Source organism: Triticum urartu, chromosome 1A (genome assembly GCF_056163025.1).
Source record: "Triticum urartu cultivar PI428250 chromosome 1A, HENAU_Tu73, whole genome shotgun sequence".
Classification (NCBI taxonomy): Eukaryota; Viridiplantae; Streptophyta; class Magnoliopsida; order Poales; family Poaceae; genus Triticum; species Triticum urartu.
This window is the reverse complement of record NC_141873.1, coordinates 531,448,822-531,471,044: the sequence shown is the minus strand read 5'-3', so window position 1 is coordinate 531,471,044 and position 22,223 is coordinate 531,448,822.

The window sequence follows — 22,223 nt, the reverse complement described above, 5'->3', positions numbered from 1 at the left end:
TTCTCTCCTCTTCCTCCTTCCCCACTTCTCCTAGTTGGAATAGGAAAGGGGGGATCGACTCCTACTTGGACCGGGAGTCCAAGTAGGACTCCCCCCTATGGAGCGTCCCCCCTTGGGCCGGCCTCCTCTTCCCCCACCTTTATATACGTGGGATGGGGGCACACCAAGTCTTCTCTTAGCCGTGTGCGGTACCCCCCTCCACAGTTACACACCTCGGTCATATCATCGTAGTGCTTAGGCGAAGCCCTGTGCCGGTAACATCATCATTGATGTCTACTACACAACCTTCTTCTTTTAGACATTGTTGGGCCTCCAAGTGCAAAGGTTTGTAGGACAGTAGCAAATTTCCCTCAAGTGGATGACCTAAGGTTTATCAATCCATAGGAGGCGTAGGATGAAGATGGTCTCTCTCAAGCAACCCTGCAACCAAATAACAAAGAGTCTCTTGTGTCCCCAACACACCCAATACAATGGTAAACTATATAGGTGCACTAGTTCGGCGAAGAGATGGTGATACAAGTGCAATATGGATAGTATATAATAGTTTTGTAATCTGAAAATATAAAAACAGCAAGCTAACTAATGATAAAAGTGAGCGTACACGGTATTGCAATGTGTGGAAATAAGGCCTAGGGTTCATACTTTCGCTAGTGTAAGTTCCCTCAACAATACTAACATAATTGGATCACATAACTATCCCTCAACATGCAACAAAGAGTCACTCCAAAGTCACTAAAAGCGGAGAACAAACGAAGAGATTATGGTAGGGTACGAAACCACCTCAAAGTATTCTTTCCAATCAATCCGTTGGGCTATTCCTATAAGTGTCACAAACAGCCCTAGAGTTCGTACTACAATAACACCTTAAGATACAAATCAACCAAAACCCTAATGTCACCTAGATACTCCAATGTCACCTCAAGTACCCGTGGGTATGATTATACGATATGCGTCACACAATCTCAGATTCATCTATTCAAACCAACACAAAGGACCTCAAAGAGTGCCCCAAAGTTCTACCGGAGAATCACGACGAAAACGTGTGCCAGCCCCTATGCATAGGTTCATGGGCGGAATCCGCAAGTTGATCACCAAAACATACATCAAGTGAATCACGTGGTATCCCATTGTCACCACACATACGCACGGCAAGACATACATCAAGTGTTCTCAAATCTTTAAAGACTCAATCCAATGAGATCACTTCAAAGGGGAAACTCAATTCATTACAAGAGAGTAGAGGGGGAAGAAACATCATAGGATCCAAATATAATAGCAAAGCTCGTGATACATCAAGATAGTATCACCTCAAGAACACGAGAGAGAGAGAGAGAGAGAGATCAAACACATAGCTACTGGTACATACCCTCAGCCTCGAGGGAGAACTACTCCCTCCTCGTCATGGAGAGCACCGGGATGATGAAGATGGCCACCGGAGAAGGATTGCTCCCTCCGGCAGGTTGCCAGAATGGGTCTAGATTGGCTTTCGGTGGCTACGAAGGCTTCTGGCGGCGGAACTCCCGATCTATTCTCTCACGGATGTTTTTAGGGTATATGGAGATATATATGCGGAAGAAATACGTCAGGGGGGCCACGACGGGCCCACGAGGGTGGAGGGCGTGCCCAGGGGGGTGGGCGCGCCCCCTGCCTCGTGGCCTCCTCGTAGGTCCCCCGACGTGCACTCCAAGTCTTCCGGGCTTCTTCCCTTCCAAAAATGAGTTCCGTGAAGTTTCAGGTCAATTGGACTCCGTTTGATTTTCCTTTTCTTCGAAACCCTAAAACAGGGTAAAAACAGAAACTGGCACTGGGCTCTGGGTTAATAGGTTAGTCCCAAAAATGATATAAAAGTGTATAATAAAGCCCATAAACATTCAAAATAGTAGATAATATAGCATGGAGCAATCAAAAATTATAGATACGTTGGAGACGTATCAGCATCCCCAAGCTTAATTATAGATACGTCCTCGAGTAGGTAAATGATAAAAGAAAGAATTTTTGATGCGAAGTGCTACTTGGCATAATTTCAACGTAATTCTTCTTAATTGTGGTATGAATATTCAGATCCGAAAGATTCAAGATAAAAGTTCATATTGACATAAAAATGATAATATTTCAAGCATACTGACTAAGCAATTATGTCTTCTCAAAATAACATGGCCAAAGAAAGTTCATCCCAACAAAATCATATAGTTTAGTCATGCTCCATTTACGTCACACAAGAATGCTCTCATCATGCACAACCCCGATGACAAGCCAAGCAATTCTTTCATACTTTAGTAATCTCAAACCTATAAACTTTCACGCAATACATGAGCGCGAGCCATGGACATAGCACTTTGGGTGGAATAGAATATAATGAGGGGGTTATGTGGAGAAGACAAAAAGGAGAAAGTCTCACATCAACGAGGCTAATCAATGGGCTAGGGAGATGCCCACCGATTGATGTTAATGCAAGGAGTAGGGATTGCCATGCAACGGATGCACTAGAGCTATAAATGTATGAAAGCTCAACAAAAGAAAGTAGTGGGTGTGCATCCAACTTGCTTGCTCACGAAGACCTAGGGCACTTGAGGAGGCCCATTGTTGGAATATACAAGCCAAGTTCTATAATGAAAAATCCCCACTAGTATATGAAAGTGATAACATGAGAGACTCTCTACTATGAAGATCATGGTGCTACTTTGAAGCACAAGTGTGGTAAAAAGGATAGTAACATTGTCCCTTCTCTCTTTTTCTCTCATTTTTTTGGGGCCTTTTTTATGGCCTTTCTCTTTTGGGGGGGGGGCTTCTCTTTTTTTATGGCCTTTCTCTTTTTTTATTCCTCCCTCACTTGGGACAATGCTCTAATAATGATGATCATCACACTTCTATTTATTTACAACTCAATGATTACAACTCGATACTAGAACAAAGATGACTCTATATGAATGCCTCCGGCGGTGTACCGGGATATGCAATGAACCAAGAGTAACATGTATGAAAGAATTATGAACGGTGGCTTTTCCACAAATACTATGTCAACTACATGATCATGCTAAGCAATATGACAATGATGAATGTGTCATGATGAACAGAATGGTGGAAAGTTGCATGGCAATATATCTCGGAATGGCTATGGAAATGCCATAATAGGTAGGTATGGTGGCTGTTTTGAGGAAGATATAAGGAGGTTTATGTGTGATAGAGCGTATCATATCACGGGGTTTGGATGCACCGGCGAAGTTTGCACCAACTCCCAATGTGAGAAAGGGCAATGCACGGTACCGAAGAGGCTAGCAAGGATGGAAGGGTGAGGGTGCGTATAATCCATGGACTCAACATTAGTCATAAAGAACTCACATACTTATTGCAAAAATCTACAAGTCATCAAAAACCTCGGCACTACGCGCATGCTCCTGGGGGATAGATTGGTAGGAAAAGACCATCGCTCGTTCCCGACCGCCACTCATAAGGAGGACAATCAAATAACACCTCATGTTTCAAATTTGTTACACAACGTTTACCATACGTGCATGCTACGGGACTTGCAAACTTCAACACAAGAATTTCTCAATTTCACAACTACTCAACTAGCACGACTTTGATATTATCACCTCCATATCTCAAAACAGTCATCAAGCATCAAACTTCTCTTAGTATTCAATACTCTATGTGAAAGTTTTTTACTATTCTAGGATGCCTAGCATATTAGGATTATTTAAGCAAATTACCATGCTATTTAAGACTCTCAAAATAATATAAGTGAAGCATGAGAGTTCATCTATTTCTATAAAACAAAACTACCACCATGCTCTAAAAGATATGAGTGAAGTACTAGAGCAACAACAAACTACTCCGAAAGATATAAGTGAAGATCAATGAGTAGTTGAATAATTATGCAACTATGTGAAGACTCTCTAACATTTAATAATTTCAGATCTTGGTATTTTATTCAAACAGCAAGAAAAGCAAAATAAAATGGCATTCTAAGAATGGCAAACATCATGTGAAGAAGCAAAAACTTAGGATCAACCGAAACTAACCGATAATTGTTGAAGAAGAAAGGTGGGATGCCAACAAGGGCATCCCCAAGCTTAGATGCTTGATACTTCTTGAAATATTATCTTTGGGTGCCTTGGGCATCCCCAAGCTTGAGCTTTTGTGTCTCCTTAATTCCTCTCATATCAAGGTCTCCCTAAATCTCAAAAGCTTCATCCACACAAAACTCAACAAGGACTCATGAGATAAGTTAGCATAACACATTGCAAAAACCTTATCATACTATACTGTAGCAAATCACTAAAATTATTATTCAACATTTCATACTAAATGCCTCTGCATATTTAATAGTCCTATCCTCAAATAGAATCATTAAAGAAGCAAACATATGCAAACAATGCAAACATAACAGCAATCTGCCTAAACAGGATAGTCTGTAAAGAATGCCGCAGCATCCATACTTCCCTAGATCCAAAAATTATGAAAGAAAATTCCCACTGTAGTAAATTTATCATATCTTAATATGCAAAAGGTTTCAACATTTTATCACATTCTGACTTTTCTAGGGAATTATTGCAACAGCGGTAAACTTTCTGTTTTCAAACAGCAACATGTATACTTGTAACATAGGCATAGTGGAGGCTATCAATGCCACTTTTATTGAAATAAAAGATGCAAAAAAATTCTAAATAAAACCAAGAAAATCCAAACAAAATAAATTAATGCTCCAAGCAAAACACATATCATGTGGCGAATAAAAATATAGCTCCAAGTAAAGTTACCGATGAACGAAGACGAAAGAGGGGATGCCTTTCGGGGCATCCCCAAGCTTAGGCTCTTGGTTGTCCTTGAATATTACCTTGGGTTGCCTTGGGCATCCCCAAGCTTAGGATATTTCCACTCCTTGTTCCATAGTCCATCGAATCCGTGCCCAAAACTTGAAAACTTCACAACACAAAACTTAACAGAGAACTCGTAAGCTCCGTTAGTATAAGAAAATAAATCACCACTTCAAGGTACTGTAATGAACTCATTATTTATTTATATTGGTGTTAAACCTACTGTATTCCAACTTCTCTATGGTTTATAAACTCTTTTACTAGCCATAGATTCATCAAAATAAGTAAACAACACATGAAAAACAGAATCTGTCAAAAACTGAACAGTCTGTAGTAATCTGGATCAAACGTATACTTCTAGAACTCATAAAATTCTCAAATAAATTTCTGGACCTGAGGAATTTATCTATTAATAATCTGAAAAAAGAATTAACTAAATATCACTCTCCAAATAACAATGGCAGCAATTCTCGTGAGCACTAAAGTTTCTGTTTTTTTACAATGGCAGCAAACTCAACAAGACTTTCCCCAAGTCTTCCCAACGGTTCTACTTAGCACAAAAACTAACTAAAACATAAAAACTCAATCATAACAGAGGCTAGATAAATTATTTATTACAAAACAGGAGCAAAAATCAAGTAACAAAAATAAAGTTGGGTTGCCTCCCAACAAGCGCTATCGTTTAACGCCCCTAGCTAGGCATGATGATTTCAATGATGCTCACATAAAAGATAAGAATTGTAACATAAAGAGAGCATCATGAAGAATATGGCTAACACATTTAAGTCTAACCCACTTCCTATGCATAGGGATTTTGTGAGAAAACAACTTATGGGAACAATAATCAACTAGCATAGGAAGGCAAAACAAGCATAACTTCAAAACTTTAAGCACATAGAGAGGAAACTTGATATTATTGAAATTCCTACAGGCATATGTTCCTCCCTCATAATAATTTTCAGTAGCATCATGAATGAATTCAACAATATAACCAGCACCTAAAGCATTCTTTTCATGATCTACAAGCATAGAAAATTTTCTACTCTCCACATAAGCAAAATTCTTCTCATTCGGGATAGTGGGAGCAAACTCAACAAAATAACTATCATGTGATTGAAAATTAAGATCAAGATGACAAGTTTCATGGTTATTGAGGGAGTCTTGGATTAGGGGGTATCCAGACAGCCAAATTATATCTCTTGGCCGGACTGTTGGACTATGAAGATACAAGATTGAAGACTTCGTCTCGTGTCCGGATGGGACTCTACTTGGCGTGGAAGGCAAGCTAGGCAATACGGATATGTATATCTCCTCCTTTGTAACCGACCTTGTGTAACCCTAGCCCCCTCCGGTGTCTATATAAACCGGAGGGTTTTAGTCCGTAGGACAACATACAATCATACCATAGGCTAGCTTCTAGGGTTTAGCCTCTCTGATCTCGTTGTAGATCAAATCTTGTAATACCCATATCATCAAGAATAAATCAAGCAGGACGTAGGGTTTTACCTCCATCAAGAGGGCCCGAACCTGGGTAAAACATCGTGTCCCCTGCCTCCTGTTACCATCCGCCTTAGACGCACAGTTCGGGACCCCCTACCCGAGATCCGCCGGTTTTGACAGCGACATTGGTGCTTTCATTGAGAGTTCCACTATGCCGTCGCCAGAAGGAAGGATGTCTCGTCTCGTCTTTAAAGACGGTACTACTGTTGGGGGAGCTTTGGTTGTCGGCCAAACTCTCCGGCTAGGCGGTTTCATCATGACCGCCTGTTCGGCCACCGCGTCGACGATGACTTCTCGGGTCATCGAAAACAGCCTCCACGTCAAATCGGCACTCGCCGAACAGATGGATCTAGTGGAGCTCGCCTCCCTAAACGAGCTCTTGGATCGCATCGCCGCTCTGGGAGTCGCTACGGACTATGATCGGATTGGGCTTAAACCCGATCAAAGGGAGATTAACTCTCCGCCGGTCACCCATCATATTGCAGTGGTGGAGGAACAATGCGGCGACCCCTCCTCCATATTGAGGACCAACTATGTCCGGATTCCTGAGCTCTCCGAGCCGGATACCCGTTCGCGGGAGGACAACATCCAATCCCTGAACTTAGAGTCAGGCAGCGGGCCAGGATTATCGGGTAACACCCCGGAACCAGAATTTCCAAAATTGGAAATTCCTTGGCCCCTGGATCTCAGATCGGGTAAGGGTTTGGATTCAATACCACCCACCCACCCAAACATAAGCGATCTTTCCCACATCAGGCAAGAGCCCCAGGAAACAGTACATCACTATTGGGCCAGATTCCTCCTTGCGATGAACAAGGTTAAGGACTGTCGCGAGGAAGACGCAATCATATTTTTCTGCAATAATTGCATGGACAAGGGAATCCTTAACGCCATAAATCGCCGTCAGATATCACGCTTCGCTGACTTGGCGTCCATAGTACGAAAGTACTGTGTGATGGAAAGTGCCTGGAAAACCGAAACAAACTTTTGGGATAATCCGGCCCTAAATACGAACCCAGTCCGAAATAAAAGGGTGCACTATCGAAAGACACCCGGGTCAACTACCAAAAAACAAAAAACCCTCTACAGGAACCATACTGGAGGGATGGCTTAACGGACCCTGCAAAATTCACAGTACAACGGATACAATACCAACACACAGCCTTAGAGCATGTTGGATAGTCCAGCAGGTGGCCAAAAGTGGTGAGGATCTTCTTATCCCAAATACCACACAGCACCATCCCGTGGATAATAAAATGGTGTTAACAGTATTTGAGACCTTTGCGTCAAATAACAGGCGCAAGCGAACACTCCGCAACATGGCCGAAATCTGCCACGTAGCAGCAATAAATCCATGGAGTGACACGGCTATTACCTTCAATGCCAGTGACGAACCTAAATTCCGAACAGCCCGAGCACCAGCTGCACTGGTCCTCAGTCCAATTGTGGACGGCTTTCGACTCACCAAAATACTCATGGACGGCGGCAGCGGATTAAACCTCATCTATGAGGAAACTCTTCAAAAAATGGAAATAGACTGGAACCGCATTGAGCAAAGTAGCACAACCTTCATAGGAATCATACCCAGTCGGGAGGCACGATGCGCTGGGAAAATCACACTAGATGTGGTATTCGGTACGCCAGAAAATTATAGGTCCGAAGAAATCACATTTCAAGTGGCCCCGTTCAGCAGTGGATACCATGCCCTTTTAGGACGTGAGGCGTTCACGATCTTCCAAGTTGTACCCCATTATGGGTACATGAAGCTCAAAATGCCCGGGCCCAATGGAATCATCACTCTCGCCAGTGATCCGGACACAGCACTCCGCACCGAAAACAAAACAGCCGCACTGGCCCTCGAGGCCTTATCCGAAGCCCTCTCGGCCGAGGAATTAACCACTCTACGCTCCATAGTGGACATGGACGACGTGATACTCGATAAGAGATCCAAGTCCACCTCTTTTAAACCAGCGGATGAAATAGTCAAATTCCAAGCCCACCCAACGGACCCTACAAAAACAGCCTCCATCGGGGCACAGTTAAACCCCGTCGTGGATGCCACACTACGAGAGTTCCTGTGCGAGAATTGGGACATATTCGCCTGGCACCCCTCAGACATGCTAGGAATCCCACGCAGGTTGGCCGACCATAGCCTCAATATCCTAAAGGGATTCAAGCCGGTCAAGCAAGCTCTTCGGCGTTTCTTTGAACCTAAGAGACAGACCATGGGAGAGGAACTAGCCAAGTTATTGGAGGCCGGATTCATCAGAGAGATAAAACACCCGAACTGGCTAGCAAACCTGGTGATGGTACCAAAGAAGGATAAATCCTGGCGCCTTTGTGTTGATTTCAAGGACCTCAATAAAGCTTGCCCAAAGGATCCCTTCCCTCTCCCCCGCATTGATCAAATTATCGATGCTACCGCAGGACACGACTCATTGTGTTTCCTCGACGCATACTCCGGTTACCACCAGATCAAGATGGTGGAGTCCGACCAAGCCGCAACGGCATTCATCACACCATACGGTCCCTTCTGTTTCAACACAATGCCTTTTGGGCTCAAAAACGCTGGTGTAACATATCAGCGCATGATTCAGACATGTCTGGAGAAACAAATCGGCAAAACAATAGAGGCATACGTAGACGATGTGGTCGTCAAAACCAAGCACGTCGACTCTTTGATAGACGACTTGAGGCTCACATTCGACAACATCTGAACATACGACATCAAGCTCAATCCGGAAAAATGTGTTTTCGGTGTACCAGCCGGAAAGCTCCTGGGTTTCATTGTCTCCAGCAGAGGTATTGAAGCTAATCCGGCCAAAATCCAAGCTTTGTCACAGTTGGCTACCCCAACAGACCTCAAACAAATCCAAAAGTTAACTGGATGTGTGGCGGCTCTAAGCCGCTTTATCTCCCACTTAGGAGAAAAGGCTTTACCCCTTTATCGCCTCCTTCGGCGCACCGAACACTTTGAGTGGACGGACGCTGCTACAGCCGGATTGGAAGAAATAAAGGCCATTTTGGCAACCAACCCAATCCTGGCCACGCCAAACATCGGCGAACCAATGTTGTTGTACATTGCGGCAACTCATCAAGTTGTAAGCGCAGTGCTCATCGTCGAACGAGAAGCTATCGGACATAAATTCCCTCTTCAAAAGCTGGTATACTATGTATCCACTGTCCCCACTCCAGGCAAATCACGGTACCCGCATTATCAAAAGATAGCCTATGCGGTATTCATGGCATCCCGGAAGCTGCGACACTACTTTCAAGAGTGTTCGATTACAGTAGCCTCGGAAGTGCCACTTAATGATATTATAAACAACCGCGACGCTACGGGCCAGATTGCTAAATGGGCCATTGAGCTCCTCCCGTTCGACATAACATACAAACCTCGACGGGCCATTAAGTCGCAAGTATTGGCTGACTTTGTCGCCGAATGGACGGAGGCTGAACTCCCTAAAGAGTACGGCACATAATCCAATTGGATCATGCACTTTGACGGTTCTAAAATGCTGGCTGGTCTAGGGGCTGGCGTCGTCCTGATGTCCCCAACCGGAGATACCGTTCAGTACATACTGCAAATATTGTATACAGACTCCAACAACGCAGCCGAATACGAAGCTCTGTTGCATGGCCTTCGGATGGCAGTCTCCATGGGCATTCAACGCCTGGAGGTGCGTGGGGATTCAAACCTTGCAATATCCCAAATAAATGGAGACTTTGATGCCAAGGATCCGAAAATGGCGGCCTACCGAAACGCCGTCCTAAAAATGTCAGCTCGGTTCGAGGGACTCGAATTTCACCATGTGGCTCGGGAAAACAATCAAGCGGCAGATATCCTCGCCCGCATCAGGAGAAACGCGATGCGGTCCCCCCCCCCCCAACATATTTCTGGAAAGGTTGTTCAAGCCATCTGTAGTATGGGAAGGGGACACCGGTAACAATAGTCCGGACCCGGCCAAAATGCCCGATACCGAATACTCTGACACAATCGGAGGCTCCGCCACCGAAATAACACCTTCAGCCCACGTAATAATGGCCATTATCGCCCCGTGGATAGAACCATTCCTGGCCTACCTAACTAGGCAAGAACTTCCGGAGGACTAAAATGAGGCACGCTGCATAGTGCGGCGATCTAAGGCCTACAGGGTCCACGAGTGAGAATTGTATAAAAAAAGCACTACCGGAGTCCTTCAAAGGTGCATCTCCGAAGAGGAAGGGCGGAACCTTTTGGCAGAAATCCATGCCGGACTCGGCGGTCACCATGCCGCAGCCCGGGCTCTTGTAAGCAAGGCCTTCCATACAGGATTCTATTGGCCAACGGCCCGGGCAGATGCACAGGACTTGGTCCAACGTTGCGCCGGTTGCCAGCTCTTTGCAAATCAAAGCCACATGCCACCCACCGCCCTCCAAACAATCCCCATTATGTGGCCCTTCACGGTCTGGGGGCTTGACATGGTTGGACCCCTTAAAGGGGGAACCCACAAGAAAAAATACTTATTGGTCATGGTGGATAAATTCACCAAATGGATAGAGGCCAAGCCTGTTAAAATAGCCGAATCCGGACCAGTGATAGACTTCATATCTGGGGTCGTACACCGTTATGGCGTCCCCCACAGCATCATCACTAACAATGGCACAAATTTCACAGCCGATGAGGTAAAACTCTGGTGCAGCAAAATGGGCATCAAGCTCGATTATGCTTCAGTCTATCACCCACAAACCAACGGCCAAGTCGAGCGAGCGAACGGTCTTATAATGAGCGGCATTAAACCCATATTAGTGTGTTCCTTAATGGAGTCTAACACGCACTGGGTAGAGGAGCTCAACTCCGTACTCTGGGGGCTGCGGACCACGCCGAATCGTAGTACCAGATACACACCCTTCTTTATGGTGTACGGCGCAGAGGCAGTCTTGCCCTGTGACATAATTCATGACTCACCTCGAGTGCGCATGTATGAAGAAAGAGAAGCCGAGCTCGATCCAAGACAGTCTGGACACCCTGGAGGAGGAGCGCGACGTAGCCAAAGCCCGTTCCGCATTTTATCAGCAACAGGCTCGCAGATACCAAAGCAGAGAAGATGCATCGACTAGTCGACTCGAGCCGAACCCATGGAACACGGCCAGGCTCCAAAGATTCTACGCCTAGCGCCGGACCCTATGTTCGTCCCCTCCCTTTGTCCATTTTTTGCATGTAGATTATCTGTCTTGTTTTTCTTTCTTCCTTTCTGTTATTATTTCTCTAGGCCTTTAAGGGCCAACTTGTGCCTCGCTTGCACATTATAGATGCGCTAGCCGCACTCATAATACCTGGGGGCTTCTTTCACAGAAGCTTAATTATTTATCTGGGCCTCAGGCCCCGAACATGTGTCATGCTTCCGCGTGTACCTTTTTTCGCCATTATATGCATCGATATGACTTAAGTTTTGGCCAAGCTGGGTTGCCTGGATCTTGTATTTATGCCCTACGTTCCCGTTAATTCGGCTAGGGCATAAGGGGAGCACCTCTGCGATTGTTACCGCCGGGTCAGCCGGACGTGTACCTCAGACTGGGTGAAGCCGAAAGCTAGCATTCTTAAGGGAATATTCAGTCGGTGAACAAAAGATGATTTTTATTTATTGTCCATATCTGCCCCCAGATATTTTTTCCTGTGTTTCCTATCGCAGTCCGGACATGCACTTTAGGGCATGCTTACCCAGGGAAAGGAACCCTTAACGGGACTATTCTCCCTGGAAGATGTTTCTTACTACCCATGTAATATAACAGAACTAGTTGGGCACTTGTCTGTTCAAGCACTTATGACCCCTATGCCTGGTCTCCACGCATGCACCGGTTCTTATATAACTGCGCGGGTATTCGGATACACTCCGAACTATTGGGTCCCGAGGTTGAAGCGAAAAGGTCCGCCAAGACAAATGATCTACAATCCGGCTAGAAGGCATTATACATGTCACTTTCATTACATAGTCATGCAGACTGACTAAATTCCTCTTCCATACCATCCAACAGGCGGTCTAGCTTACAATCCTATTGGGAATACTTTGCGGCTAATTCTACTTGCCCATAAACTAAGCTAACGGGGATCTCTTTTCCGTCGGGCCCCATAGGTGCGACCTCGGCCATGTGATTTGGGTCTGCCTTGGTATACCGTGTCTTCACCATGGCCCAGGCTTCTCTGGCACCCTGTCGGCAGGGTGATATCTTCCATAATCGGAAGCGTCGCCGTGCTCCCTTGAGCTTCTCCACAATCTCTGCAACGCCCTCTGGCAGGGAGATGGACGGCCACAAGGCCTGGGCAACACCCTGCATCACCTGCCGAACTTGTTCATGCAGATGTGACAGCTCGGATAGAAGATCACCCGTAGACCCTGGCATTTCCTCCGCGGGACGACCCGTCAGTATACCTACAGACATAACGCTGTTAGTCGGCTTCTTCGTCGAACTCCTTTAAAAGGATTCGCTCAAGCACGTACTGAAAATGTCGCGCCGAAGCCGCTTATTCTCCTTCTCGGAGTCTGCAAGCTGGCCCCGAAAGTCTTTTAGTTCCACGCTCAGCTTAATATTGCCGTCCTGGAGATTGTTTTTCTCCCGCCTAAACTCAGTCAGCATGCGTTTGCCAGCCTCTAGCTGTCGCATAACATGTTGTTCCTCCGGATTTTCTCCGGATTCATCTGCAACATCTGTTGTTAGATCTGCAGCCATGCCGCACATTATATGGTAACCATCATTCTTTAAAGAAAATGTTACCAGTAGGTGACTTTTTCGGTTCCTGCAATGTGGCCACAGCAGCCCGCAGTTGGGTCTTGCATTCCTCTAGCTCCTGTGACAGCCTAGTATTCTTCTCTGTAAGAACCTGCACAATAAAGATGATCCTTAAATTAGTTCTGCTAACTGTTTCAAGTCTTGGGGGCTACTGATACATATAAATCGTCAGATTTACTTACCCGTACATCCTTTACATACTGATCCGTGGCTCTGGCTAGACCATCTTGAGCAGCTCGGAGGTACGCCTCTCCAGAATTGAAGGCATCAAATGCCTCTGGTGAGAAACAAGCGTCACAGAGTACGGCCCGGCAGCGCCTATGATTCATGGCGCTTTCCACCTCTGAGTTTGTAGCGGATAATCTATCTGCATCCTCTGCAGGGGGATTATCCGGTGCCCGCCCCATATCGGCTTCTGCCTCTGTGTCCGGTCCTGGCACCCGGCTGGTGGAAGCGTGAGTAGTAACATCGTCGGACATATTCCGGCGAGCGTTTTTTCTGTTAAAGAAACACGGGCGTCACTATATTTCGAGAAAGACGACAACCACGGAGCGGGGTTTGTTATACCTTTGTGTCGGCGTCTCCGTCCTGACCGCCTTCCTTTTTGGCCTACCCGGCCTCGGTGCCTCCTGTTGGCGCGTTGCTGCGGGTTCGGCAAGGCGTCCCGAATGCCTTCCCTGTAAAAATGCCATGTGTATATGGTGGGTGAAGTGTCTAAAAGGGGATCCTAGTTTTGGAGTTGGGATTTTTTGTTTTACTTACGTGCGATGCAGGGAGCAGTCCGGGATAGTCGGCCGTGATGGCCACCATGGCATCGTCACAACTTAACTGATAGAACTGCCGGTCTATCAGCTCCACGAATATAACCGGGTCTTCTTCAAGTCCGGAGTCGAGGGCCCGGTCAAGGTCCTCTGGTTGTGGAGAAGGGTTGCTGACCTCCTTTATGGCTTTTCGCAGTTCCTTCCACAAAGTGGCAAGGTGAATACTTACGACAAAGAATGCGGGAAAAATGGGAGCAGGGAGATATAACTTACCTAGCTTGGAGGATTGTACATGGAGAATCCCTCCTGTGACTTGATGCGGGTGAACTCCTCTTCCTCACCCTTGAACAATTCGGACAGAATTTTTGCTAAAGCGGCAGCATTGTCCGGACCCTTACGCCCGCAGCGGGTGGCGTCATCCGCCCCGTTATAACACCACAAGGGTTGCCCACGATATTGAAGTGGTTGCACTCCCCGCATTATGCAAATCGACATAACTTTGATTACTGTCAATCCTGATCGAGCCAGTGCTTTAATTCGGTTCATCAGATAGAGGACTTCTCCATTGTCTTCCACCTGGGGGCTCCGTGGGCGCCCACTTCGGCGTTTCTTCAGAGGAGCATTGTTGAACTCAAGAAGACCCCGCCGAACAGGGTCCGGAAGGGGAAAGTCCTCCATATAAAACCATTATGAAGGCCAGTCTTCTGGTGACTTCTTCGGAGTACCGGACAGGTATCCGGTATCGGTGATGCGCCATATTTCGGCTCCGCCCACTTGATAAAGTGACCCCCTCTGTGTGCGAGGGACGAGGCAAAATAGCCTTTTCCACAGCTCGAAGTGAGCCTCGCAGCCCAGGAACAACTCGCAGAGAACCACATAGCCGGCGATATGTAGTATGGAGGCGGGGGTGAAATTGTGTAATTGGAGGCCGTAGAACTCCAGGAGCCCACGGAGGAACGGATGAATTGGAAATGCGAGTCCCCTTAATAGATAGGGAACAAGGCAGACCCGTTCCCCCATAAAGGGACAGGGAAAGCTCTCTGCTTGCTCCCCGCCATTATAGGTGGCAAGCCCGGCTCGAACGGGCACCATGTACGCCGGAGGGAGAAATCCCTTAGTCTGCAGTTCGACTAAACGACTGTGTGGGATTGAACACCTCTCCCAATCACCGGGCTTAGGGCTTCAGGGGCGGGAGGAGGAGCTGTGGAGGTCGGCCATGCTGGAATGGATCTTTCCGGAACGCGCTCTGATGGATTCTCACTGGGGGAGGATGGTATGGATCGGATCTAAGGATCCCCATCCCTTTAATAGACAATTTATTTATCTGGCTAGGGGGGTGAATGTAAAAACTCCCTGGCGCCTCGTATTCATTCGAAGTGTGGGATAAAGCCCTTATTGGGCACAGAAGCCAAGAGGTCCAAACATTTATGGGACCGTACACTGCTTTACAAACGTTCGAAAGATGGAGAAGAACCCGCCTTGCAATGCCGAAGACAATACTGCGCGCCGGACTCATTGTCATTGAAGCCTGGTTCGGGGCTACTGGGGGAGTCCTGGATTAGGGGGTATCCGGACAGCCGGATTATATCTTTTGGCCGGACTGTTGGACTATGAAGATACAAGATTGAAGACTTTGTCTCGTGTCCGGATGGGACTCTACTTGGCGTGGAAGGCAAGCTAGGCAATACGGATATGTATATCTCCTCCTTTGTAACCGACCTTGTGTAACCCTAGCCCCCTCCGGTGTCTATATAAACCGGAGGGTTTTAGTCCGTAGGACAACATACAATCATACCATAGGCTAGCTTCTAGGGTTTAGCCTCTCCGATCTCGTGGTAGATCAACTCTTGCAATACCCATATCATCAAGAATAAATCAAGCAGGACGTAGGGTTTTACCTCCATCAAGAGGGCCCGAACCTGGGTAAAACATCGTGTCCCCTGCCTCCTGTTACCATCCGCCTTAGACACACAGTTCGGGACCCCCTACCCGAGATCCGCCGGTTTTGACACCGACAGTTATCATTATTATTTAAAGCATACGTGTCATCACAATAATCATCATAGATAGGAGGGATGCTTTCATCATAATAAATTTGCTCACCAAAACTTGGGGGACAAAAAATATCATCTTCATTAAACATAGCTTCCCCAAGCTTGTGGCTTTGCATATCATTAGCATCATGGATATTCAAGGAATTCATACTAACAACATTGCAATCATGCTCATCATTCAAATATTTAGTGCCAAACATTTTATAGATTTCTTCTGCTAGCACTTGAGCACAATTATCCTTTCCATCATAATCACGAAAGATATCAAAAAGATGAAGCGTATGAGGCAAACTTAATTCCATATATTTTTTTGTAATTTTCTTTTATAAACTAAACTAGTGATAAAAACAAGAAACGAAAAGACTCGATTGCAAGATCTAAAGATATACCTTCAAGCACTCACCTCCCCGGCAACAGTGCCAGAAAAGAGCTTGATGTCTACTACACAACCTTCTTCTTGTAGACATTGTTGGGCCTCCAAGTGTAGAGGTTTGTAGGACAGTAGCAAATTTCCCTCAAGTGGATGACCTAAGGTTTATCAATCCGTAGGAGGCGTAGGATGAAGATGGTCTCTCTCAAGCAACCCTGCAACCAAATAACAAAGAGTCTCTTGTGTCCCCAAACACCCAATACAATGGTAAATTGTATAGGTGCACTAGTTCGGCGAAGAGATGGTGATTGCTACGTCTTGAGCTTGCGTTGGTTTTCCCCGAAGAGGAAGGGATGATGCAGCAGATTAGCATAAGTATTTCCCTCAGTTTTTGAGAACCAAGGTATCAATCCAGTAGGAGGCCACGCTCAAGTCCCTCGTAGCTACACAAAACGATAGCTACTCGCAACCAACGCGATTAGGGGTTGTCAATCCCTTCACGTTCACTTACGAGAGTGAGATCTGATAGATATAATATTTTTCGTATTTTTGGTATAAAGATGAAAAGTAAAAAGTAAAAGCAAAGTAAAAAAGCAAAGCAAGATTAAAGTGATGGAGATTGATATGATGAGAATAGACCCGGGGGCCATAGGTTTCACTAGTGGCTTCTCTCAAGAGCATAAATATTCTACGGTGGGTGAACAAATTACTGTTGAGCAATTGACAGAATTGAGCATAGTTATGAGAATATCTAGGCATGATCATGTATATAGGCATCACGTCCGTGACAAGTAGACCGAAATGATTCTGCATCTACTACTATTACTCCACTCATCGACCGCTATCCAGCATGCATCTAGAGTATTAAGTTAAAAACAGAGTAACGCCTTAAGCAAGATGACATGATGTAGAGAGATAAATTCATGCAATATGAAATAAACCCCATCTTGTTATCCTCGATGGCAACGATGCAATACGTGCCTTGCTTCCCCTTCTGTCACTGGGTAAGGACACTGCAAGATCGAACCCAAAGCTAAGCACTTCTCCCATGGCAAGAACTACCAATCTAGTTGGCCAAACCAAACGGATAATTCGAAGAGACTTGCAAAGATAACCAATCATACATAAAAGAATTCAGACAAGATTCAAATATTATTCATAGATAGACTTGATCATAAACCCACAATTCATCGGTCTCAACAAACATACCGCAAAAAGAAGATTACATCGAATAGATCTCCACAAGAGAGGGGGAGAACTTTGTATTGAGATTCAAAGAGAGAGAAGAAGCCATCTAGCTACTAACTATGGACCCGAAGGTCTGAGGTAAACTACTCACACTTCATCGGAGGGGCTAGGATGATGTAGAAGCCCTCCGTGATGACGGCCCTCTTCCGGCGGAGCTCCAGAACAGGCCCCAAGATGGGATCTCATGGATACAGAAAGTTGCGGCGTTGGAATTAGGTTTTTGGATCCTGTTCTCATCGTTTGGGGGTACGTGTGTATATATAGGAGGAAGAAGTACGTCGGTGGAGCACCGAGGGGCCCACGAGGCAGGGGGCGCGCCCTAGGGGGGCGCCCCCCACCCTCGTGACCTCCTCTTTGACCCCCTGGCATAGGGTCCAAGTCTCCTGGATCACGTTCGGTGAGAAAATCACATTCCCGAAGATTTTATTCCGTTCGGACTCCGTTTGATATTCTGTTTCTCCGAAACACTGAATAGGCAAAAAACGGCAATTCTGGGCTGGGCCTCCGGTTAATAGGTTAGTCCCAAAAATAATACTCCCTCCGTTCAGAATTACTTGTCGCAGAAATGGATGTATCTAGATGTATTTTAATTCTAGATACATCCATATTCGAGACAAGTAATTCCGAACGGAGGGAGTATAAAAGTGGAAAATAAAGCCCAATATAGTCCAAAACAGTAGATAATATAGCATGGAGCAATCAAAAATTATAGATACGTTGGAGACGTATCAGTGATACAAGTGCAATATGGATAGTATATAATGGTTTTTGTAATCTGAAAATATAAAAACAGCAAGGTAACTAATGATAAAAGTGAGCGTAAACGGTATTGCAATGTGTGGAAATAAGGCCTAGGGTTCATACTTTCGCTAGTGTAAGTTCCCTCAACAATACTAACATAATTGGATCACATAACTATCCCTCAACATGCAACAAAGAGTCACTCCAAAGTCACTAATAGCGGAGAACAAACGAAGAGATTATGGTAGGGTACGAAACCACCTCAAAGTTATTCTTTCCAATCAATCCGTTGGGCTATTCCTATAAGTGTCACAAACAGCCCTAGAGTCCGTACTAGAATAACACCTTAAGATGCAAATCAACCAAAACCCTAATGTCACCTAGATACTCCAATGTCACCTCAAGTATCCGTGGGTATGATTATACGATATGCATCACACAATCTCAGATTCATCTATTCAAACCAACACAAAGGACCTCAAAGAGTGCCCCAAAGTTCTACCAGAGAATCATGACGAAAACGTGTGCCAACCCCTATGCATAGGTTCATGGGTGGAACCCGCAAGTTGATCGCCAAAACATACATCAAGTGAATCATGTGGTATCCCATTGTCACCACAGATACGCACGGCAAGACATACATCAAGTGTTCTCAAATCTTTAAAGACTCAATCCGATAAGATAACTTCAAAGGGGAAACTCAATTCATTACAAGAGAGTAGAGGGGGGAAGAAACATCATAGGATCCAAATATAATAGCAAAGCTCGCGATACATCAAGATCGTATCACCTCAAGAACATGAGAGAGAGAGAGAGAGATCAAACACATAGCTACTGGTACATACCCTCAGCCCCGAGGGAGAACTACTCCCTCCTCGTCATGGAGAGCACCGGGATGATGAAGATGGCCACCGGAGAAGGATTAACCCCTCCGGCAGGGTGCCAGAACGGGTCTAGATTGGCTTTCGGTGGCTACGGAGGCTTCTGGCGGCGGAACTCCCGATCTATTCTCTGACGGATGTTTTTAGGGTATATGGAGATATATAGGCGGAAGAAGTACGTCAGGGGGGCGACGAGGGGCCCACGAGGGTGGAGGGCGCGCCTAGGGGGGTGGGCGCGCCCCCCTATGTCGTGGCCTCCTTGCAGGTCCCCCGACGTGCACTCCAAGTCTTTTGGGCTTCTTTCCTTCCAAAAAAGAGTTCCGTGAAGTTCCAGGTCAATTGGACTCCGTTTGATTTTCCTTTTCTTCGAAACCCTAAAACAGGGTAAAAACAGAAACTGGCACTGGGCTCTGGTTAATAGGTTAGTCCCAAAAATGATATAAAAGTGTATAATAAAGCCCATAACATTCAAAACAGTTTATAATATAGCATGGAGCAATCAAAAATTATAGATACGTTGGAGACGTATCAATCATCACCGTCGTCACGCCGTCGTGCTGAAGGAACTCTCCCTCGTCCTCAACTGGATCAAGAGCTCGAGGGACGTCATCGTGTTGAACATGTGCTGAACACGGAGGTGCCGTACGTTCGGTACTTGGATCGGTTGGATCGCGAAGACGTTCGAATACATCAACCGCATTACTAAACGCTTCCGCTTTCGGTCTACGAGGGTACGTGGACACACTCTCCCCTCTCGTTGATATGCATCTCCTAGGTAGATCTTGCGTGATTGTAGGAGATTTTTTGAAATACTGTGTTCCCCAACACTTTATGCATTTCCATACTCTATTTGTACACACTGCTATAACCATTAATTACTGGCAATGATGACCCACAAGTATAGGGGATATATCATAGTCGTTTCGATAAGTAAGTGTGTCTAACCCAGTGAGGAGCATAAGGAAATGATAAGCGGTTTTCAGCAAGGTATTTTCTGCAAGCACTGAAATTATCGGTAACAGATAGTTTTATGATAAGGTAATTGGTAACGGGTAACAAGTAATAAAACTAAATAATGTGCAGCAAGATGGCCCAATCCTTTTTGTAGCAAAGGACAAGCCTGGACAAACTCTTATATAAAGGAAAGCGCTCCCGAGGACACATGGGAATTATCGTCAAGCTAGTTTTCATCACGTTCATATGATTCGCGTTCGGTACTTTGATAATTTGATATGTGGGTGGACCGGTGCTTGGGTACTGTCCTTCCTTGGACAAGCATCCCACTTATGATTAACCCCTTTTGCAAGCATCCGCAACTACAAAAGAAGTATTAAGGTAAACCTAACCACAACATGAAACATATGGATCCAAATCAGCCCCTTACGAAGCAACTCATAAAATAGGGTTTAAGCTTTTGTCACTCTAGCAACCCATCATCTACTTATTACTTCCCAATGCCTTCCCCTAGGCCCAAACAATGGTGAAGTTTCATGTAGTCGACGTTCACATGACACCACTAGAGGAAAGACAACATACATCTCATCAAAGTATCGAACGAATACCAAATTCACATGACTACTTATAGCAAGACTTCTCCCATGTCCTCAGGAACAAACGTAAATACTCACAAATCATATTAATGTTCATAATCAGAGGGGTATTAATATGCATAATGGATCTGAACATAAGATCTTCCACCGAATAAACCAACTAGCATCAACTACAAGGAGTAATCAACACTACTAGCAACCCACAGGTACCAATCTGTGGTTTTGAGACAAAGATTGGATACAAGAGATGAAATAGGGTTTGAGATGAGATGGTGCTGGTGAAGATGTTGATGGAGATTGACCCCCTCCCGATGAGAGGATCGATGGTGATGATTTCCCCCTCCCGGAGGGAAGTTTCCCCGGCAGAATAGCTCCGCCGGAGCCCTAGATTGGTTCCGCCAAGGTTCTGCCTCATGGCGGCGGAGTTTCATCCCGTGAGCTTGCTTCTGATTTCCTCAACAAAAGACTCCATATAGCCAAAGATGGGCATCAGAGGGCTGGCAGGGGGCCCACGAGGCAGGGGGGCGCGCCCAGGGGGTAGGGCACGCTCCCCACCCTTGTGGACGGTGGGTGGCCCCCTCTGGTACTTCTTTCGCCCAATATTTTTTTTATTCTGAAATGTGCTCCCGTGAAGTTTTAGGACTTTTGGAGATGTGCAGAATAGTTCTCTAATATTTTCTCCTTTTCCAGCCCAGAATTCCAGCTGCCGGCATTCCCCCTCTTCATGTAAACCCACCTTGTAAAATAAGAGAGAATAGGCATAAGTATTGTGACATAATGTGTAATAACAGCCCATAATGCAATAAATATCGATATAAAAGCATGATGCAAAATGGACGTATCAACTCCCCCAAGCTTATACCTCGCTTGTCCTCAAGCGAAAGCCAAAATCGAAAAATATGTCCACATGTTTAGAGATAGAGGTGTCGATAAAATAAAATACGGACATGAGGTCATCTTGATCATTATTATAACAGCAATATATATATATACATATTGTCATATGATCTCTTATGCTAAAGTAATAATTCAATCACAATTTCAAGTATGAATCAGAAACTTCGTTGAGAACCAACAAACTATAATCTCAGTCGTCGAAGCAATTCCAATTTATCATAACATAGGAAAGAGTCAATATAAGAGCTTTTCAACAAGTCCACATACTCAACCATCATTTAGTCTTTCACAATTGCTAACACTCACGCAATATTTATGGGTATGAAGTTTTAATCGGACACAGAGAAAGATAGGGGCTTATAGTTTTGCCTCTCAACCTTTTACCTCAAGGGTAATGTCAACAATAATAGTTCATGAAAACTCACATCCAATTAGCTATATATATCCGGATCTTTCCAAAACATTGTGCTTGCCAAAGGATAAAATGTAAAAAGGAAAGGTGAAGATCAACATGACTCTTGTATGAAGTATAAGACAAGAATAAAAGGTAGGCCCTTCGAAGAGGGAAGCAGAGGTTGTCATGTGCTTTATGGTTGGATGCACAAAATCTTAATGAGAAAGAACGTCACTTTATAT